The sequence below is a fragment of the Rhinoderma darwinii genome, chromosome 3 (genome assembly GCF_050947455.1).
Source record: "Rhinoderma darwinii isolate aRhiDar2 chromosome 3, aRhiDar2.hap1, whole genome shotgun sequence".
Classification (NCBI taxonomy): domain Eukaryota; kingdom Metazoa; phylum Chordata; class Amphibia; order Anura; family Rhinodermatidae; genus Rhinoderma; species Rhinoderma darwinii.
The window spans coordinates 385,359,720-385,376,605 of record NC_134689.1 but is presented as its reverse complement, the minus strand read 5'-3'; the positions used below and the strand labels follow the sequence as shown (position 1 = coordinate 385,376,605).

Below are 16,886 nucleotides of genomic sequence, written 5' to 3'. Positions count from 1 at the left end.
TCCAGAGGAGTAGTTGGCAAGTAGAGACAGTCTACTAAGGCCTGTTGGATGAAATTCGCAGCTGCTCCAGTATCGAGATAAGCGAAAACAGAGTGTGATTCTTTACCAGAGGAGATTGTCACTGGAATCAATAATTTGGTAGGGAGAACTTTGCAGCAGGCGTCAATCCGCCTAGGGTTATCTCTCCTATCAACCCAAGGTGCCGGAGTTTCCCGGTTTCTGGGGGCATTTACGCACTAAATTACCCTTATGGCCACAGTACAAACATAATCCTGCTGAACGTCTGCGCTGCCACTCCTGGTTAGACAGTCTGAGTTTGTCTACCTGCATAGGCTCTTCGGGGACAACAACTGAAGGATGTAGCAGAAGTCTCTGGAACTTAAGCGCCAGTCTGTAGGACATTTTTTCCCTACGAACTTCCTGGACTTGTGCTTGGAACTTCATGTCGATCCGTGTAGCTAGAAGAATTAGGGCATACAAGGAAGATGAAAGATCATGAGCCACCAGCTCATCTTTTATTTGAGGATCTAATCCTTGCCAGAAGGTTGCCACCAAGGCCTCATTACTCCAGGAAAGCTCTGCTGCCAAAGTACGGAACTGGATAGCGTACTCTCCTACCGTAGATTCCCCTTGACGGGGAGTTTGAAGCGAAGCAGCTGGAGAAGACGTTCGGCCCGGTTCTTCAAACACTGTGCGAAAAGTTTCCAAGAATAGCTGTAGGTTGGAAAATTCCGGCCGCTCACGTTCCCTGATAGGGTCCGCCCATGCCAGAGCTTTGCCAGAAAGGAGGGAGACAATAAAGGCAGTCTTGGTCAGATCAGAGGGGAAGAGATGTTCGTGAAACTGGAAGTGGATCTGGCACTGGTTGAGAAAGCCCCTACAGGTTGTTGCATCTCCATTGTAATGAGGTGGAAGTGGCAATGAAATTTAGGACTCAGAACTGACTGGAGTGATGGCGGGCAGTGGAGGAGGTGGGGCAGCAACTGAAGCAAGATCCAAGCGTGTGACAATAGCATTGACCACTTGCAGAAGCTGATCCTGGCTTGCTCGGAGATCTCGCATGTCTGCTTGCATTGCTTGGATCAGCGTCTTGGATTGATCAGCGGGATCCATGGCCTGAGCAAACTGTCACAACTGTGGGGTCTGTGGACCCACTGGGCCGCACTGTCGTAGTGGAGTAGCAGCTGGTGAAACGGAAAATCTATGACAGACACTAGGGCGAGAGTACCTGGGTAGCTGGCTTGTACCGGACTATCGGAAGCAGGCTTGTGCCGGACTATCGGAAGCAGGCTTGTGCAGGATAACCGGACTGAAGTCGTCTCGAACACTTGAATGAGGACTGCACATGTCAACACTTGGTATCTTAGAACGAGGACTTCGCATGTCAATACTTGGTATCTTAGAATGAGGACTGCGCATGTCAACAGCCAGTATCTTAGAACGAGGACTGCACATGTCAACACTCAGCATCTTAGAATGAGGATTGCACGTCAACACTCAGCATCTTAGAATGAGGATTGCACATCAACACTCTGTATCTTAGAATGAGGACTGCGCATGTCAACACTCGATATCTTAGAGTGAGGACTGTGCATGACAAGTCTCGATATCTTAGACTAAGGACTGCTCATTTCAACACTCTATCTTAGAATGAGGACTGCGCATGTCAAGAAGAGTAAATACTCAACCATAGTATTATACTGCCATCGAGATGGCAGCAGCTCACGGCATCCGGAAATAAGGACTGCACATTTCAACACTTAGTATCTTAGAATGAGGGCTGCGCATCTCAACACTTGGTATCTCAAAATGAGGACTGCACATGACAACACTCGGTAACTTAGAATGAGGACTGCGCATGTCAACACTATTTTAGAATTAGGACTGCGCATGTCAACAGTAGGTATCTTGGAATGAGGACTGCACATGTCAATATTCAGTATCTTAGAATGAGAACTGCGCATGTCAATACTCTGTGTCTTAGGATAAGGACTGCGCATGTCAAGAAAGACAAGAGTAAGTAATCAAACCTAGTATTATACTGCGAATGTCACCAAAAACAGGAACATGGGTTACATTTGCTGTATGTACAGCCTCCAATAGACATAAGTCATCACTGCAACATATATAACATAGGGCACACGCGTATACAGTGACAAAAAATGTTAAGACCATATGTTTATAAAGATTTGCTACTGTATCCATAGACAAAACCAGTGAATTATCTAGATACTTCAATAAATATCTTATGTTGATATAATATATGACAGCAAGAAAGATACATTAACATCTGTAACAGGACTTTTTCAAGTATGGAAAGTGCCTGCATAATTTCCTGTACTAATGGAAGTGAAATAGTTCTACTTCCAATAAAAAGCCCCACAACGGAGCTATACAACTGCTGACTCCAGGACTACTCCCGGCTTCTAAAGCATCTCTGAGAAACGCCACAGCAGCTAATACGAGGCGACAGCTGTATTCTAGACTAGAAGTATGAAAAAGGTAATGGGACCACATGGCCTTATATAATGTCATTACAAAAAAGTGTTATTTAGAAAATAGTACTACAGTGAAGTTCCTTTAATCTGGCATCTGATAATCTGGCACATGTACCCAGCACAGAACTGCAATATCATGTGGAATTTCACATGACCAGATAAAGATGACTGAGATAACCAATTAGCAAATTCATTTGATGAAAAGGGTTGTCCGCATTGGACAATCACGTGGGATGGCCAGCGATCAGCTGCAATCTTTTTTAGAACCCGGCAGTAAGACTTAATTTCCCTGCAGCGCCACCACAAAGGAAATTAAGTATTACACAGTTCTCATTTATGGGTTGTCTTTGTAGGGACATGCTGGGAAGATCCATTGCCCTCAGTACTAGACGTTAGCATGGGCAAAAGGGAGGATTTACCTGGAGTCTACACCATTTAAGAGGCCCTTTACCCCACCAGCCATTGCCCGCTTTAAACCTGGTTGCTCATCACACACTTACCTTATTGCACCAACTGTGGTGTTGTTCAGGCATGGCATAAGAGTATTATTTGGAGAGCTGTTACTTGGGCACTGTATGGCACTCTTATTTTGTGTTCGCTGTATTGCGATATGTACACTATTATGTGGATATTGTATGGTACTGTATTTGAAAATGGGCACGGTATGCCCTCCTCTTCCTTTAGTATGCATTGTGACAATGTTAAGGATAATGCAGTGGGTTTATATAAAACTACACAGCTCTGCTTCATCTGTATGAGAACTTCTGGGCGCTAAAAGTCCGTTATTTTAATTCATTTTACCCTCAGAATAACTTTAATGCTATCAGGTATAACACTCTACAGATGGGGCAGAGCTAAAGGTGTCATTGAATGGTTTGTATATTGTGATGATGTAGTAGGTTTACCTGCAGTCCTGTGAAAAACGATATATAACCCACTGACACATGGCAAACTCTGCTGCATCTGCACCCACAGATCACAAGTCATGAATGTAATGCTTGGGTTTGTTACACTATATCCCTGTAATATTTTGTCATTATCCAGTTGATATATTTTCCCAGTATTACCCTCCAATGCTCCAAATGCGCAGCCCCCCTATAATCATGATGTAATGCTGACTGGAGGGTTCATACTATCAGACCTGAGTCTCCAGGGGAACGCTCTGAGTGTAGATCATTATAAAGGCAAGCAGTTCTAAGGAGTTTGCAGGCACAAAAAGAAGTCTCCCATTTTTTCCAATTGACCTTGTAATATTTAATTCAGGCAGCGTTCATGTTTTTTGTTCATTTATTTTATCTTTAAGAAAGGGCTTGTCGCATGTCACCTTGAGTTAATTTTACATAGCCTTTTGTAGACTGTGTCTGTCCTAAAAAGACCAGGGTCCCCTGTGCCCCCTCCTCCGAGGCAGCAGAACACATCTTCATGCGCTATACTACATTCAATTGCTGAATTCTGGCTGCTAAGAAGAACTCGTGTTCTCTCCCTGTTGGCCTCCCGCTACATCACAGCACTTTATCCACTGAAGTCTGCAGGAGCCGCAGGAATACGGGCGCATTAACACATTCTTCTTTGTTTTTACCTCTTTCTCTCATATCTATCTATCTATCTATCTATCTATCTATCTATCTATCTATCTATCTATCTATCTATCTATCTATCTATCTATCTATCTATCTATCTATCTATCTATCTATCTATCTATCTATCTATCTCATATCTATATATCTCATATCTATCTATCTATCTATCTATCTATCTATCTATCTATCTATCTATCTATCTATCTATCTATCTATCTATCTATCTATCTATATATCTTATATCTATCTATCTATCTATCTATCTATCTATCTATCTATCTATCTATCTATCTATCTATCTATCTATCTATCTATCTATCTATCTATCTATCTATCTATCTATCTTCTATCTATCTCATATCTATCTATCTATCTATCTATCTATCTATCTATCTATCTATCTATCTATCTATCTATCTATCTATCTATCTATCTATCTATCTATCTATCTATCTATCTCATATCTATCTATCTATCTATCTATCTATCTATCTATCTATCTATCTATCTATCTATCTATCTATCTATCTATCTATCTATCTATCTATCTATCTATCTATCTATCTATCTCATATCTATCTATCTCATATCTATCTATCTCATATCTATCTATCTATCTATCTATCTATCTATCTATCTATCTATCTATCTATCTATCTATCTATCTATCTATCTATCTATCTATCTATCTATCTATCTATCTATCTATCTCATATCTATCTATCTATCTATCTATCTATCTATCTATCTCATATCTATCTATCTATCTATCTATCTATCTATCTATCTATCTATCTCATATCTATCTATCTATCTATCTATCTATCTATCTATCTATCTATCTATCTATCTATCTATCTATCTATCTATCTATCTTCTATCTATCTCATATCTATCTATCTATCTATCTATCTATCTATCTATCTATCTATCTATCTATCTATCTATCTATCTATCTATCTATCTATCTATCTATCTTCTATCTATCTCATATCTATCTATCTATCTATCTATCTATCTATCTATCTATCTATCTATCTATCTATCTATCTATCTATCTATCTATCTATCTATCTCATATCTATCTATCTATCTATCTATCTATCTATCTATCTATCTATCTATCTATCTATCTATCTATCTATCTATCTTCGTCCAAGAATAGACAGCACTCCAAGTCACAGTGAAAAAAATGGCCTTTTTATTAGCCCCTGTGCAACGTTTCGGCTTTTACATGTGGAGCCTTTTTCATGGTGCACAGGGGCTAATAAAAAGGCAATTTTTTCCACTGTGACTTGGAGTGCTGTCTATTCTTGGACGACTATAGAAGACTTGGAGCTGTGATCGAGCGCCTAGGGCGCGCACCCACCCATAATTTTGACTGGTGCTGCTGGACAGTGGACTTTGTATCTATCTATCTATCTATCTATCTATCTATCTATCTATCTATCTATCTATCTATCTATCTATCTATCTATCTATCTATCTATCTATCTATCTATCTATCTATCTATCTATCTATCTATCTATCTGTCATCTATCCCTCTCTCTCTCTCTCCCTCTCCCATCTATCTATATTTCTCATGTCTATCTATCTATTTATTTATTTATTTGTTTTCCATCAAAGAGTAAAGGAACAGATGCCATTGACAGATCATTTCAATGTGTTTAAGCAGATTGCAAATAGCTCATCTTGGCATCAGTTTTAATCCATTTACATCAGGAGACACGCAATATAAATTGTTCAATTTGTATCGTTTTTTTCTTATGAACAAAATGGATCTCATCTTTGATTAGTTTTGTAATCAGTTTTGTGATACATTGTATTCTGCTAAGAAAAATGGACCAGAATTCTATTGGCAATTGCATAAAAAAAATACATGTTGCGCGCCAAATTAATTTTAGACACTTCTTACACCTAACATGACAGTATTGAAAAGTGTTGAGAGAGAGAATGGGGCACGGCTAAGAGAAGTCGTAAAATGCGCTCCATTTTTGGTTCAATATTCTGGTGTATGGCAGACAAGAGGTGGTGGAAGAAAGAGGAAAGTGTCTTACATACATAGTGAGCTGTGACACAATAATATTATTATACGTGCGCCATTTTGAGAAGTTTGCACAATTTTTGCTGACTTGTAAATTCATGCACCTTATGCTGATATGTCACATCAGTTGTTTAATCTATTCACATCCCTCAGGTAACTCTTGTGGGAATATAGCATAACCCACAAGATGGAAATAAATGTGGAATAAATATTCAGAATAGTAAATCTTCATCCATTTAATACATGATTATAATTTATAGTACCATGTATGAACGCGCCAACCCAAGGTGTCCTGTAATAGCTGGAGCTGGCAGTGTGTTATTCCATTTGAGAAATGCCCAGCAGGTGGCCAGCAGGCCGGACGCGGCTCTCAAAGGATTTTCTCTGGCCCTTACTTCCTAATAGCTAAACTGCTTGCTTCTTTTGTCATAATTTTCTAATAAGATCAGGTCGCCCAGGGAAGCAGCTTTAACCTCTGCGTTCCCAGGTAGCAGTGTACTTGTCCTGATCATATTCTTCTGAGCATAGAAGGCCATCTAAGATACTGAGAAGACCACCTTCCCTATCATTATAGACATTCGTAAATCTTCCCAGACCTTAGAGCAGCTACAATGTCTCTCTCCCTCTCTCTCCCTCTCTCTCTCTCTCTCTCCCTCTCCCTCTCTCTCCCTCCCTCTCTCCTCTCCCTCTCTCTCCCTCCCTCTCTCCTCTCCCTCTCGCTCCCTCTCTCTCTCCTCTCCCTCTCGCTCCCTCTCTCTCCCTCTCTCTCCCTCCCTCTCCCTCCCTATCTCTCCCTCTCTCTCTCTCCTCTCCCTCTCTCCCTCTCTCTCTCTCTATCCCTCTCCTCCCCGTCCCCGACATGTCAAGTCCTTACTATTCAAGAGGAGCAGCAAGGGTAATTCTTGTAATACTACTCATGACTTTGCTTCAGGGCAGTTACTCTCTCCCTGCTCTAGGAGTACTTGGCAGATGACTTACTATTGGGAGTTATTCCCAGGCCAGAAGCTCATCTTCACCATCAGCAGCTCTTTTTGCCCCCACATGCTGCTTAGTAGTCCCACTGAGGAGGAAGGGCTGCTCCTTGTACTAGCCACAATTCCTGGGGGCAAAGTCCTTACACACGGCCACAGTCTCTGGGCCAACGTTGCCAGCACCTACAGCAGAGTCCTTTGTCACTATCCGTTGTCCCTTACAATCTCCAAGACATCTCTCACTATCAACTATCGGACTAGACTCTTTTTTGGTGCCAATTTTGATGGAGAAACCACATTGGAAACAGCGCAAAAAAAGCCCCAAATCTCCCCCCATTGATTTCAGTAGGAGGCAGAGACGTTTTTTTCCTGGGTGGCTTTTGACCACTCACAGGAAAAAAATTGTGTCTGAGCGGCTGGACATTGCCACATTATAATAAACATACATGTCAAGCTAACCACACGGCACACTTGCTGGACTCGGCTGTTTCTGCCATTCCTATAGACTTTTCATGGAGCAACCGCCGCTTCATTCAATGTCCTCTTCTCAGTGGCCGAACATGAGGAGGAATGGGGGTTCGGGACCCCCGTTCTCACAATTGGTGGAGACCCCAGCGGTAGGGCCCCCAGCTTTCAGAAAATTATCACCTATCCTGTGGATAGGTGATAATTTATGAGTCTGGAAAAAAAACCTTTACGGTGTAGCAGGGTTTGTCACATCAGAACAATCCCTTTCCATAAGCCCTTTAGGGGTAAGGCCATGAAAAACAATTAAATTGATTGTTAATGGCCGCGTGGTGTTGTGGGTAAAACTACTGTTTGCCTGCAAAATTGTGCGGCCATTTTGGAATAGAGCCTAACGGCCGCACGATTTTTGGGTAAACAGTTTTACCCACAACAACATTTTAACAATCAATTTGAAAACAACGCCAGCGTGGTTTCGGCCGCATTCCAGTCGCGTCAATGCTGCCCCGTAGGGATTTACCATAAGAGAAGATATATATTTCATACAGCGCCGTCCTCTCTTATTTCGATGGGCTCCATGTAATACTGTATTTCCTCTTTAGAGGAAATCTGTGGTTGTCCGCAGCTTCATCTGCTTGGCCCATGGCGATTAGCTGATCGCTAGCTGGAAAGTTGTGCATGGATTTCTGCCGGCCTGATTCAGATGTATGGTAGAGTTGCAGAAATTTCTGAAACAAATCTGCCACATGTGAACATACCCTAATAGTTTACCCTGAGGAATAATGATGATGTAACCTTAGATTCACTTTAAGAAGTCACCTATTTTGAATATAAAACTTCTAAAGTGTCAGGTGAAATTTTAGGTTTCTACTGCAAAGAGCAAGGTGAGTTGCCGCTCCTTTTTTACAGCAGTGCCTGATGACATCCACAAAACCTCACCACGGGTGGCCAATCACTGCCCAACATGGTGATGTCACTATGAAGACACATCACTGTGGTGGGCAGAATATTTTTCACCTATACTGTAGCCAACAAAAATGTTGGCTGCAATATGGGGGCAAAATGGGTAAAATATAGCTGACAGAACACGAAACATGAAAACAAAATTCAAACACAAATGCGGAACAAATTGCTTGCTGTCAGAGAAAGCAAACATTGGTTACACCCAGAGGCTAAAAACCAATACAGACCTAGTCCTGCTCACACAGCTCAGGGTTTGCTGCAACTATATCCAGTCAAGAGAGTTTTCTGCAAACTGAACAGTCTAATCTCCAGGCTAGTACATGTTACCTGCACTGATACATTGTAACAAACAATCAGAAATGAGATATGTTTAGTTTACAGAGAACTGATACACAGTGGATGAATCTGTGGCCTATGACTGTTCCCTGATGGCTTATTTAGTAGTCTATATTGTTGTAATAACGGCCGTCTCTGTCCTCGGTTTTGCCGATGTTCCTCTGATCTGATTTTTTCCTTTTTTTCCTACGATTTCTGTTAGTGCTTATTATAGCATAGCTCACAAATTACTGCTATTATTTTACTATAAAATCCACTTCTACCACTCAACCTCCTGGATATTTTCCATCCACAGCTGCTCTGGTGTTACTAAATACTTTATTACATTGTAATGCTTACATGGGCTATTATATTGGGTCTCAATCTGTTTCCATTGTTTTCTATTGTTGCATACGTGTTATATTATATCACGGTTTCATTTTCTTATATTGTTAGCTACAACACATTTTATTATTATAAGACAGCATGATATATAAGACAGCATGATATGACAGGGAAACGTCGATAAAAACCCAGAGTTTCCCATGTAATTATTCAGTTTGGGGTCTCTGAATCCCTGGCGGATCATTTTTCCCTTGTGCCATTTCCTAAGCAGCAGCCCTATGGTTTGCGGCCACTGCTTAGCAGCAAACGTGCCCTCCACACGGTAAAAAGAAGGGTGAGTTTCACATGCATTGCTGCCCACAGAGGGGACGCAAAAATGCCTTTCCGCCCATTACACGAAGGCCTTATTCAGACAAGCATGTCCATTTTGCGTCCGCTACAAAACGGAGCGTATTTCATAATTTCTTTAGCATCTTGTGCGTGAAACACAGACCACACACAGGTGTCATCCATGTGCTGTCCGTGTTTTTCACGCACCCATAGACTTCAATGCACGACGTGGTCCGCAAAAACGGACTGAAATAAGACATGCAGAAAGTTTCACGCAACGGACACACGCTGCGTGAAAAATTACACATGTGTGAATATGAATTGATATGCATGGGTCCGTTTTCTATCATTTATTTCTGTTTCAACATGTCTTTATTAAACAGTTGAGACATCAGAAAATATATGTGAACAGTTCTACTCGCAGGTAGAAGTAAATAGTTAAAGTCTCAGATAATAAATAGTTAATTCCTATGAGTTTTAACATTTTATTTCAATGGACAGCACACGGACGTATAATACGTTCGTCTGAATAAGGCTTTATTCAGACGAGTGTGTGTCAAATCGGCCTTGAAAAACGTCCCTGTTTTTCACTGCCGATTTGCACCCAAGCGGGACCCGTCTTACAGATCCCTCATTGAGTCTATTGAGGGATCCGTGAAAACGGACAAAAATAGGACATGTCCTATTTTTTCACAGGCCGCTCACATGATCCTTTAAAACAACGGCAGTGTGAACAGCCCCATAGAAATACATGCAGTTGTGTAAAGGCCGTTAAAAAACGGGCCGTCACATGTACGATTTCCACACTCATCTGAATACGGCATTACTTTGGAAACTTTCCACATATACATCACAAGTTTTTGTATACAGTGGTTCAGGGGTTGGTGGTGGTATTTTTGGTAATATCCCTAATGGTCTGGAGTGGTTTATGGACTTATAACTAATATCTGGTGAGCTTTGGCGGTGAAATCCATGGTGGTTATGGGATAATAACCAATATCCCTGGGGGTCTATGGTGCGTAAAAGGTTAACACCTAATTTCCCTGCTGGTTCATGGTGGTAATGGGGTTTATGAGTATTCCCCGGTGGTGTATTTAATTATTTTTTTCTTACCTTAGCAGATATAAATTCCTTTCAGATTCATATAATAATATATTTATATATGGGTTGGGGATCCAATTTCCTGATACAGAGCTCCAAATCCTCTGCTTCCCTTTATATAGCCATAAAGTTAGAGAGTAGCAGTCATTTCATAAAAACTTTTGACTTGTCATAGTGGTCGGAGGTAGTCCAGGTGCTGAGACCTCCACCGATCACTGAAACGTTGAGGCAAAATTGCTCAGCCGAGCACAGTGCCCCTTCAGCTATAATGGAATTACGTTGGCTCTTTTCGGGAAGGTAAAGTTAGCTGGAGTCGGGCTCATAGACTTTTACATAAGTCTGTCTTCAGAAGAGCTGATATGAACCAAAGTTATTCCATTACTGCTGAAGGGATACTGCGCTCGGCTGACCGCTTCTGCACCTTAGTTTGAGCGATCGGTGGGGGTCTCAGCAATCGTACCCCCACCAATCAAAACTTCTGATATATCACTATAATGTGTCAAAAGTTTTATCTAAAGACTCTTTAATTAAATGATACAATTTTGGCTATTTGCAGCCGCCACTAGGGGGAGCTCACTGTGCAAACATATCCTTGAAAAATCTCCTTTAAATCATTATACACTCAACAGGAGTGCAGAACAAGCTGTCTTAGGGTCCAAGGCAAGCATTCAGAATATTGCCCTAACCTTGGTCCCTGAAGTTCAACAAGAGGGACAATAAGTTGTCCATTGTTTCCTGTTACACTGAAGGGAAAAGCTTTTTGCCCCTGGCACCTACAGCATTATCAGCAGCTCGGACAAAGACGATTAAAGGCAGATGGTTGTTTTGGCTTTTGTATTCCATAAATTGCAGACCCCCCCCCCCCCCCCCCCCACCAACTGAGCCCGCTGTGTAGGGAGAAGTTCAACATTTAACTGTATGGCTGCTGAGCACTGATGTTTCCAAGTATTAAGAATCCCCTTCATCCAAGTATGCACCTGCTGGAGGTGCTAAAGACATACTGTAGCCTCTCCTGACACGTCTGTTTTAGTAAATACTTGTATTCTCCATTAAATAACAATTCTGGAACATCTTTTCTTAGAACTCTGCATTGTTCCTTTCCTCTGTTGTTCCTCCTAGACATTTAGGAATAGTTTGACAACTTGGTATTACCAGTTGGGGGTGTGTCCGTACACAGACTTACAATGTCCAATCAGTGCTGACAGAGCGAGGACACGCCCATTTGATAAGTGGAATGGTAAAACCCAGTTGTCAATTTATTCATAAATTTCTAGGAGGAATAACAGAGGATCAGCACAATGTAGACTTCCAAGAAAAGATCCTCCAGAATTATTATTTCATGGGGAATACTTACTACATGGGAAAGTATTCACTAAAACAGACATGTCAGGGGAAGTGACAGGTCCTCTTTAAGACTGCATATACACTCTGTGGTATTACTTCATGGAGTTTTCTTTTATCATCCACCTATATCGCTCTCTCTCTCTCTCTCTCTCTCTCTCTCTCTATCTCTCTATCTCTCTATCTCTCTATCTCTCTCTCTAGCTCTCTATCTATCTATCTATCTATCTATCTATCTATCTATCTATCTATCTATCTATCTATCTATCTATCTATCTATCTATCTATCTATCTATCTATCTATCTATCTATCTATCTATCTATCATGAATGAAGGCAGTTTAATGTTTCTAGCTCTTTAAGTTAACTATACCCTTCACTCCAAACGGTACTATAACTGAACACATATAATGCTCAACCTTCCTAATGTATACCGGGGCACCTGCATCATTTTTCATGCTATTTATGCAATTATTATTTATAGATACATAAAATCACCTTGGGAGGCACAATATGTATAAGCTTCTTGTGGAGCAAACAACAAGCATGCTGAGTTGATAATGAACATATGCCGCCATACTACCAATGTTATACCACCCACATCCCGCTTTTCTTGATATAAAACCCTGTTAAACGGTCATTTGGGAAAGGGGAGGGGTTGATGCACTAAGTAGCTACATTTAATACTATTTAATAATATATATTTAAATAAATTATATATATATATATATATATATATATATATATATATATATATATATATATATATATATGAATATATATTTTTAAGAAAGCACCAACATTTCCACATGAGCCCCTGTGTTAAAATTTAGCAACTGAGACAATGTTTATTTACATGAGACTTGCTCATATAGACGGCTCTTCGATTATCTCTATGGATCAATCCCATATACAAGAGTAGTCTTAGGCCTCATGCACGTGATCGTAGCCAAGTACACGGTCCGTGATTACGGCACGGATGGGCTGTGGAGTGTCATCCGCAAGCCGTCCGCAATCACGGACCACGCAGACACAAGATGTGCATTGACTTCAACGAGTCCTGACTGCAATTGCGGTCCATATAATGACATGTCCTATTTTTTTGCGGTCCGGACTCCGGGCAATGCACGGATTGTGGAAACCACTGTCGTGTGTATTGGTCCATAGGAAAGCATGTGTGCATGAGGCCTTATAGATAAGCCATGTGTAAACATTATACCTCTATAGCCACAGTTACCAAATCAGTGCTCAGTTTTATCATAGCATATACTGGGAAGGTAGAACCCAATGCTTGCACTTGTCTTATGTACTAAAACGTATAAAACCCACCCAATGATTCCTTGTAGGACGAGGTCCAGCCAATATTACATATATTCTGTGTTGTAAACATTTGGTTTTGCACAATCATCTCCACTCCCAGTCTCATGGGAACAGACCGTGGGAAGCCTTTATGTGATAATACTCTTCTGAAGGTTTTATTGATACGCAACCTGTTATTGTCAATCAATGGGTTAATGGGTTCCCGGCTAATATCCCCATATCTGCTCCCGGTTGTGCAGCCCTGGGCACGGTGCCTGGTATTTAAAGACGGGAGAGAGAGAGGAAAGAAAGGAGGACGGGGGGAGAGAGCAATGTGAGGAGGGGAGGGACACAGTGTGTGAGAGACGGGAGGGAGGGGGGTACTGTCTGTATGCAGCAGAATGGCAGAGCGGGCGGGCAAGCAGCGGGCACGGCCTGTGAGTAAAAAGAGGGAGTGAGGGGGGTGGGATACGGTGAGAGTGGTAGGAAGGGGGGTGTAAATGGTTTACAATTCTCTTTTGACTTTGGGGGCCCCATGGAGTTTATTTTTGGCCATGCTCTTAGGCACCTGCTGTCCTGTATTCAAGCAGGCTGGAAAAAGTGAGGCACAGCCACTGTGCAGACTCTTTAATGTAGATATGCAACCCACCCCCCTGTCCTCAGTCTGTCACTGCCCTGTGCCCCACTCCCCGCCCAGTGACCCTGAATGGCCCAAATCTAAGCCACAATGCATTGACACCTCAGAGCGTGCTAGGAGTACAATACTGTCACATCATGCAAACACTTCTTCCCATCGACCCAATACCCCTGACTGACACACTCCTTACACAAACCCGCACAGATTGCATTCACCCCTCATTTACACAGCCTACGGGCTCCTATGTCTACCACTAAGCTTGTGTATACAGTGACTACCTGCACAGAATCACTGTCTATATAATGCATGACATGGCCACATAATGTACATGCATTACCTACAAATATCCAAGCTCCAGTAAATAATTGAATGCGTCTCTTGCTGCTGTCGTAATGGTAGGTATACTGTATGTCATGATCAGAACAATGCATTTTATATTGTATAAATGGTTATATACGGGTCACTTATTAAGGTGAAGCTCAGGTCTGTCCACAAAATAGTCACAACACTTATAAGAGTCTGGGGTCAGAGGGTTTGGCTCCCATTCTGATTAGTGAACATGGGTGACTGTATTAGGTATTTAAAGGGGTTGTCTAGTTTAGTAAACCCATTTTTAAATACCCTGTTACGGTATTCTGACTTAGAAGAGGGGGTCACCCATTCCCAATTCTGACTTATTATCAGAGTGGAGATGGGATAGAAAGAGTGTCTGTCGCTCTGGAGGACCTCCATGCATTACGTGGAAAACTCATTGATTTCAAAAGGAATTGTGTAATGCTTCATTTCGCCTGTGGTTGTGCTGCAGGAGAAATGAACTCTTGCTGCTGATTTCCCGCTTAAATTACAGCTGATTGCTGAGAGTCTCAGCAGCGGCTTTCTTGGAAAACCCTTCTAACGAAGAGGGATTGTTCAAAGCGAACAACCCCTATAACAGAAGGCATTATGTATGTGATTACAATGTAAGTACAGCTCTGCTGAATATGTTGGTGTTTTATAAGCAATGGGAAATACTAAGAAATAGTATATATGTCCAACCCCGTAAAAAGCGGGGGAAGGCTGGATGTGACTATTACTATCATTATAATTAAAGGACAAACCCTGTCTATATGCCATATTAGTACATATGGATGTCATAGAGGGTGGTTGCGGTCCACGGCACAGGACACCCCCCCTCTATTAGAGGGGCTCACCCATTCACAATCCTAAAGTATTACAGAACGTGAAGACCGTCTACAAAGAGCGTCTCTCTGGTTTGGCCCGTCCCTGTATTACATTCATTTGCTGCTGCAGGGGTTTTATAATGCTGGACCCAGTGGCTTCAACATAGGAAGAAGTTGTCATACAAATTAAGGCTAGAGCTACATGGTAATGCTACAAGAGCGGTGGAACCACTTGGCGGCCATTGTTTTGGGTTATTGGTGCAAATGCACTGCATAGATAGGTGATTTTGTAATGGATGGCTTGCAGTGGGTAAGGGTATGTTCACACGCTAGCTGGCTTTTACGGCTGAAATGACAGCCTGTTTTCAGAAGAAAACAGCTGCGTCGTTTCAGCCGTAAATGCTCCTCCTCGTAATACACGAGGCGTCTGTGACGCTCGTATATCTTGAGCTGCTCTTCATTGAGTTCAATGAAGAGCGGCTCAAATTACGTTGCAAAGAAGTGTCCTGCACTTCTTTGCCGAGGCAGTCAATTTACGCGTCCTCGTTTGACAGCTGTCAAACGAAGACGCGTAAATTACAGGTCGTCTGCACAATACGTCGGCAAACCCATTCAAATGAATGGGCAGATGTTTGCCGACGTATTGTAGCCCTATTTTCAGACGTAAAATGAGGCATAATACGCCTCGTTTACGTATGAAAATAGATCGTGTGAACCCAGCCTAAAGCCTAAACAGGATAGTCGCAGAAAGAAGATGTGGAGACCAGGAATGGTGGCAAATGGAAGTCACTTTACTACACTGGTGTTTCTCTCACACACGACTATAAATCAAACAGAGATGCAACACTTTTCAGAAGTTATGAGAGGCGCAGTCTCTTAAACTTTGATACAACTTTGGTTCAGGCAATAATGACTGGCTCGCCACAAAATACTGTCTCTCCCGAGGAGGCTACTGGCACTTTCACCTGACCAGAGCAACACACGCGGGGAGGTTGCTGCCCATCACCCGCCGATCTCCACTGGCTTTCAGTGCCCTCACATAGCACTGGTGCCCTTTAGCACTTCAGCAACACCGCTGCTCTACAATGGGCCGCACCCAATTCACTGAACCCCGTTAGTGATCAGCCGCCTTTTAAACACTAAGCTCTCCCCCTAGTGTAGCTACGCTTGTCGCGTCCCCTCCACTGTTATGGTTCAGCAAAATAAAACCTAGAAAAGTGGCGCCCGGGCTGCTTCTCCAGGCGCCAAGTTTAAAGATACACTAGCCATTGTTGCCTGCAAGAAGAACCCAATTACAAATAATACGGTACAAATTATACAAAAAGAACACATATATATATATATATACAGTGAAGGAAATAAGTATTTGATCCCTTGCTGATTTTGTACGTTTGCCCAGTGTCAAAGACATGAACAGTCTAGAATTTTTAGGCTAGGTTAATTTTACCAGTGAGAGATAGATTATATTTAAAAAAAACAAAAAACAACACATTGTCAAAATTATATATATTTATTTGCATTGTGCACGGAGAAATAAGTATTTGATCCCTTTGGCAAACAAGACTTAATACTTGGTGGCAAAACCCTTGTTGGCAAGTACAGCAGTCAGACGTTTTTTGTAGTTGATGATGAGGTTTGCACACGTTAGATGGCATTTTGGCCCACTCCTCTTTGCAGATCATCTGTAAATCATTAAGATTTTGAGGCTGTCACTTGGCAACTCGGATCTTCAGCTCCCTCCATAAGTTTTCGATGGGATTAAGGTCCTGAGACTGGCTAGGCCATTCCATGACCTTAATGTGCTTATTTTTGAGCCACTCCTTTGTTGCCTTGGCTG

At 41.8% G+C, this 16,886-nt stretch overlaps 1 protein-coding gene across 7 annotated transcripts in view; it reads left to right on the top strand.

Annotated features, from left to right (window-relative positions):
* Window positions 1-16,886, top strand: part of ANK1 (ankyrin 1) — a 290,504-nt gene that overhangs the window by 123,353 nt on the left and 150,265 nt on the right. Inside the window, exon 1 of one of the 7 annotated variants that reach the window (XM_075858906.1) lies at window positions 13,664-13,689. The exons of the other annotated variants lie outside the window; for them this stretch is intronic. The gene's annotated coding sequence lies outside the window, so the exon portion shown is untranslated. Of the gene's footprint in view, window positions 1-13,663; window positions 13,690-16,886 lie in introns of those variants that run through there. 7 annotated transcript variants of the gene reach the window in all.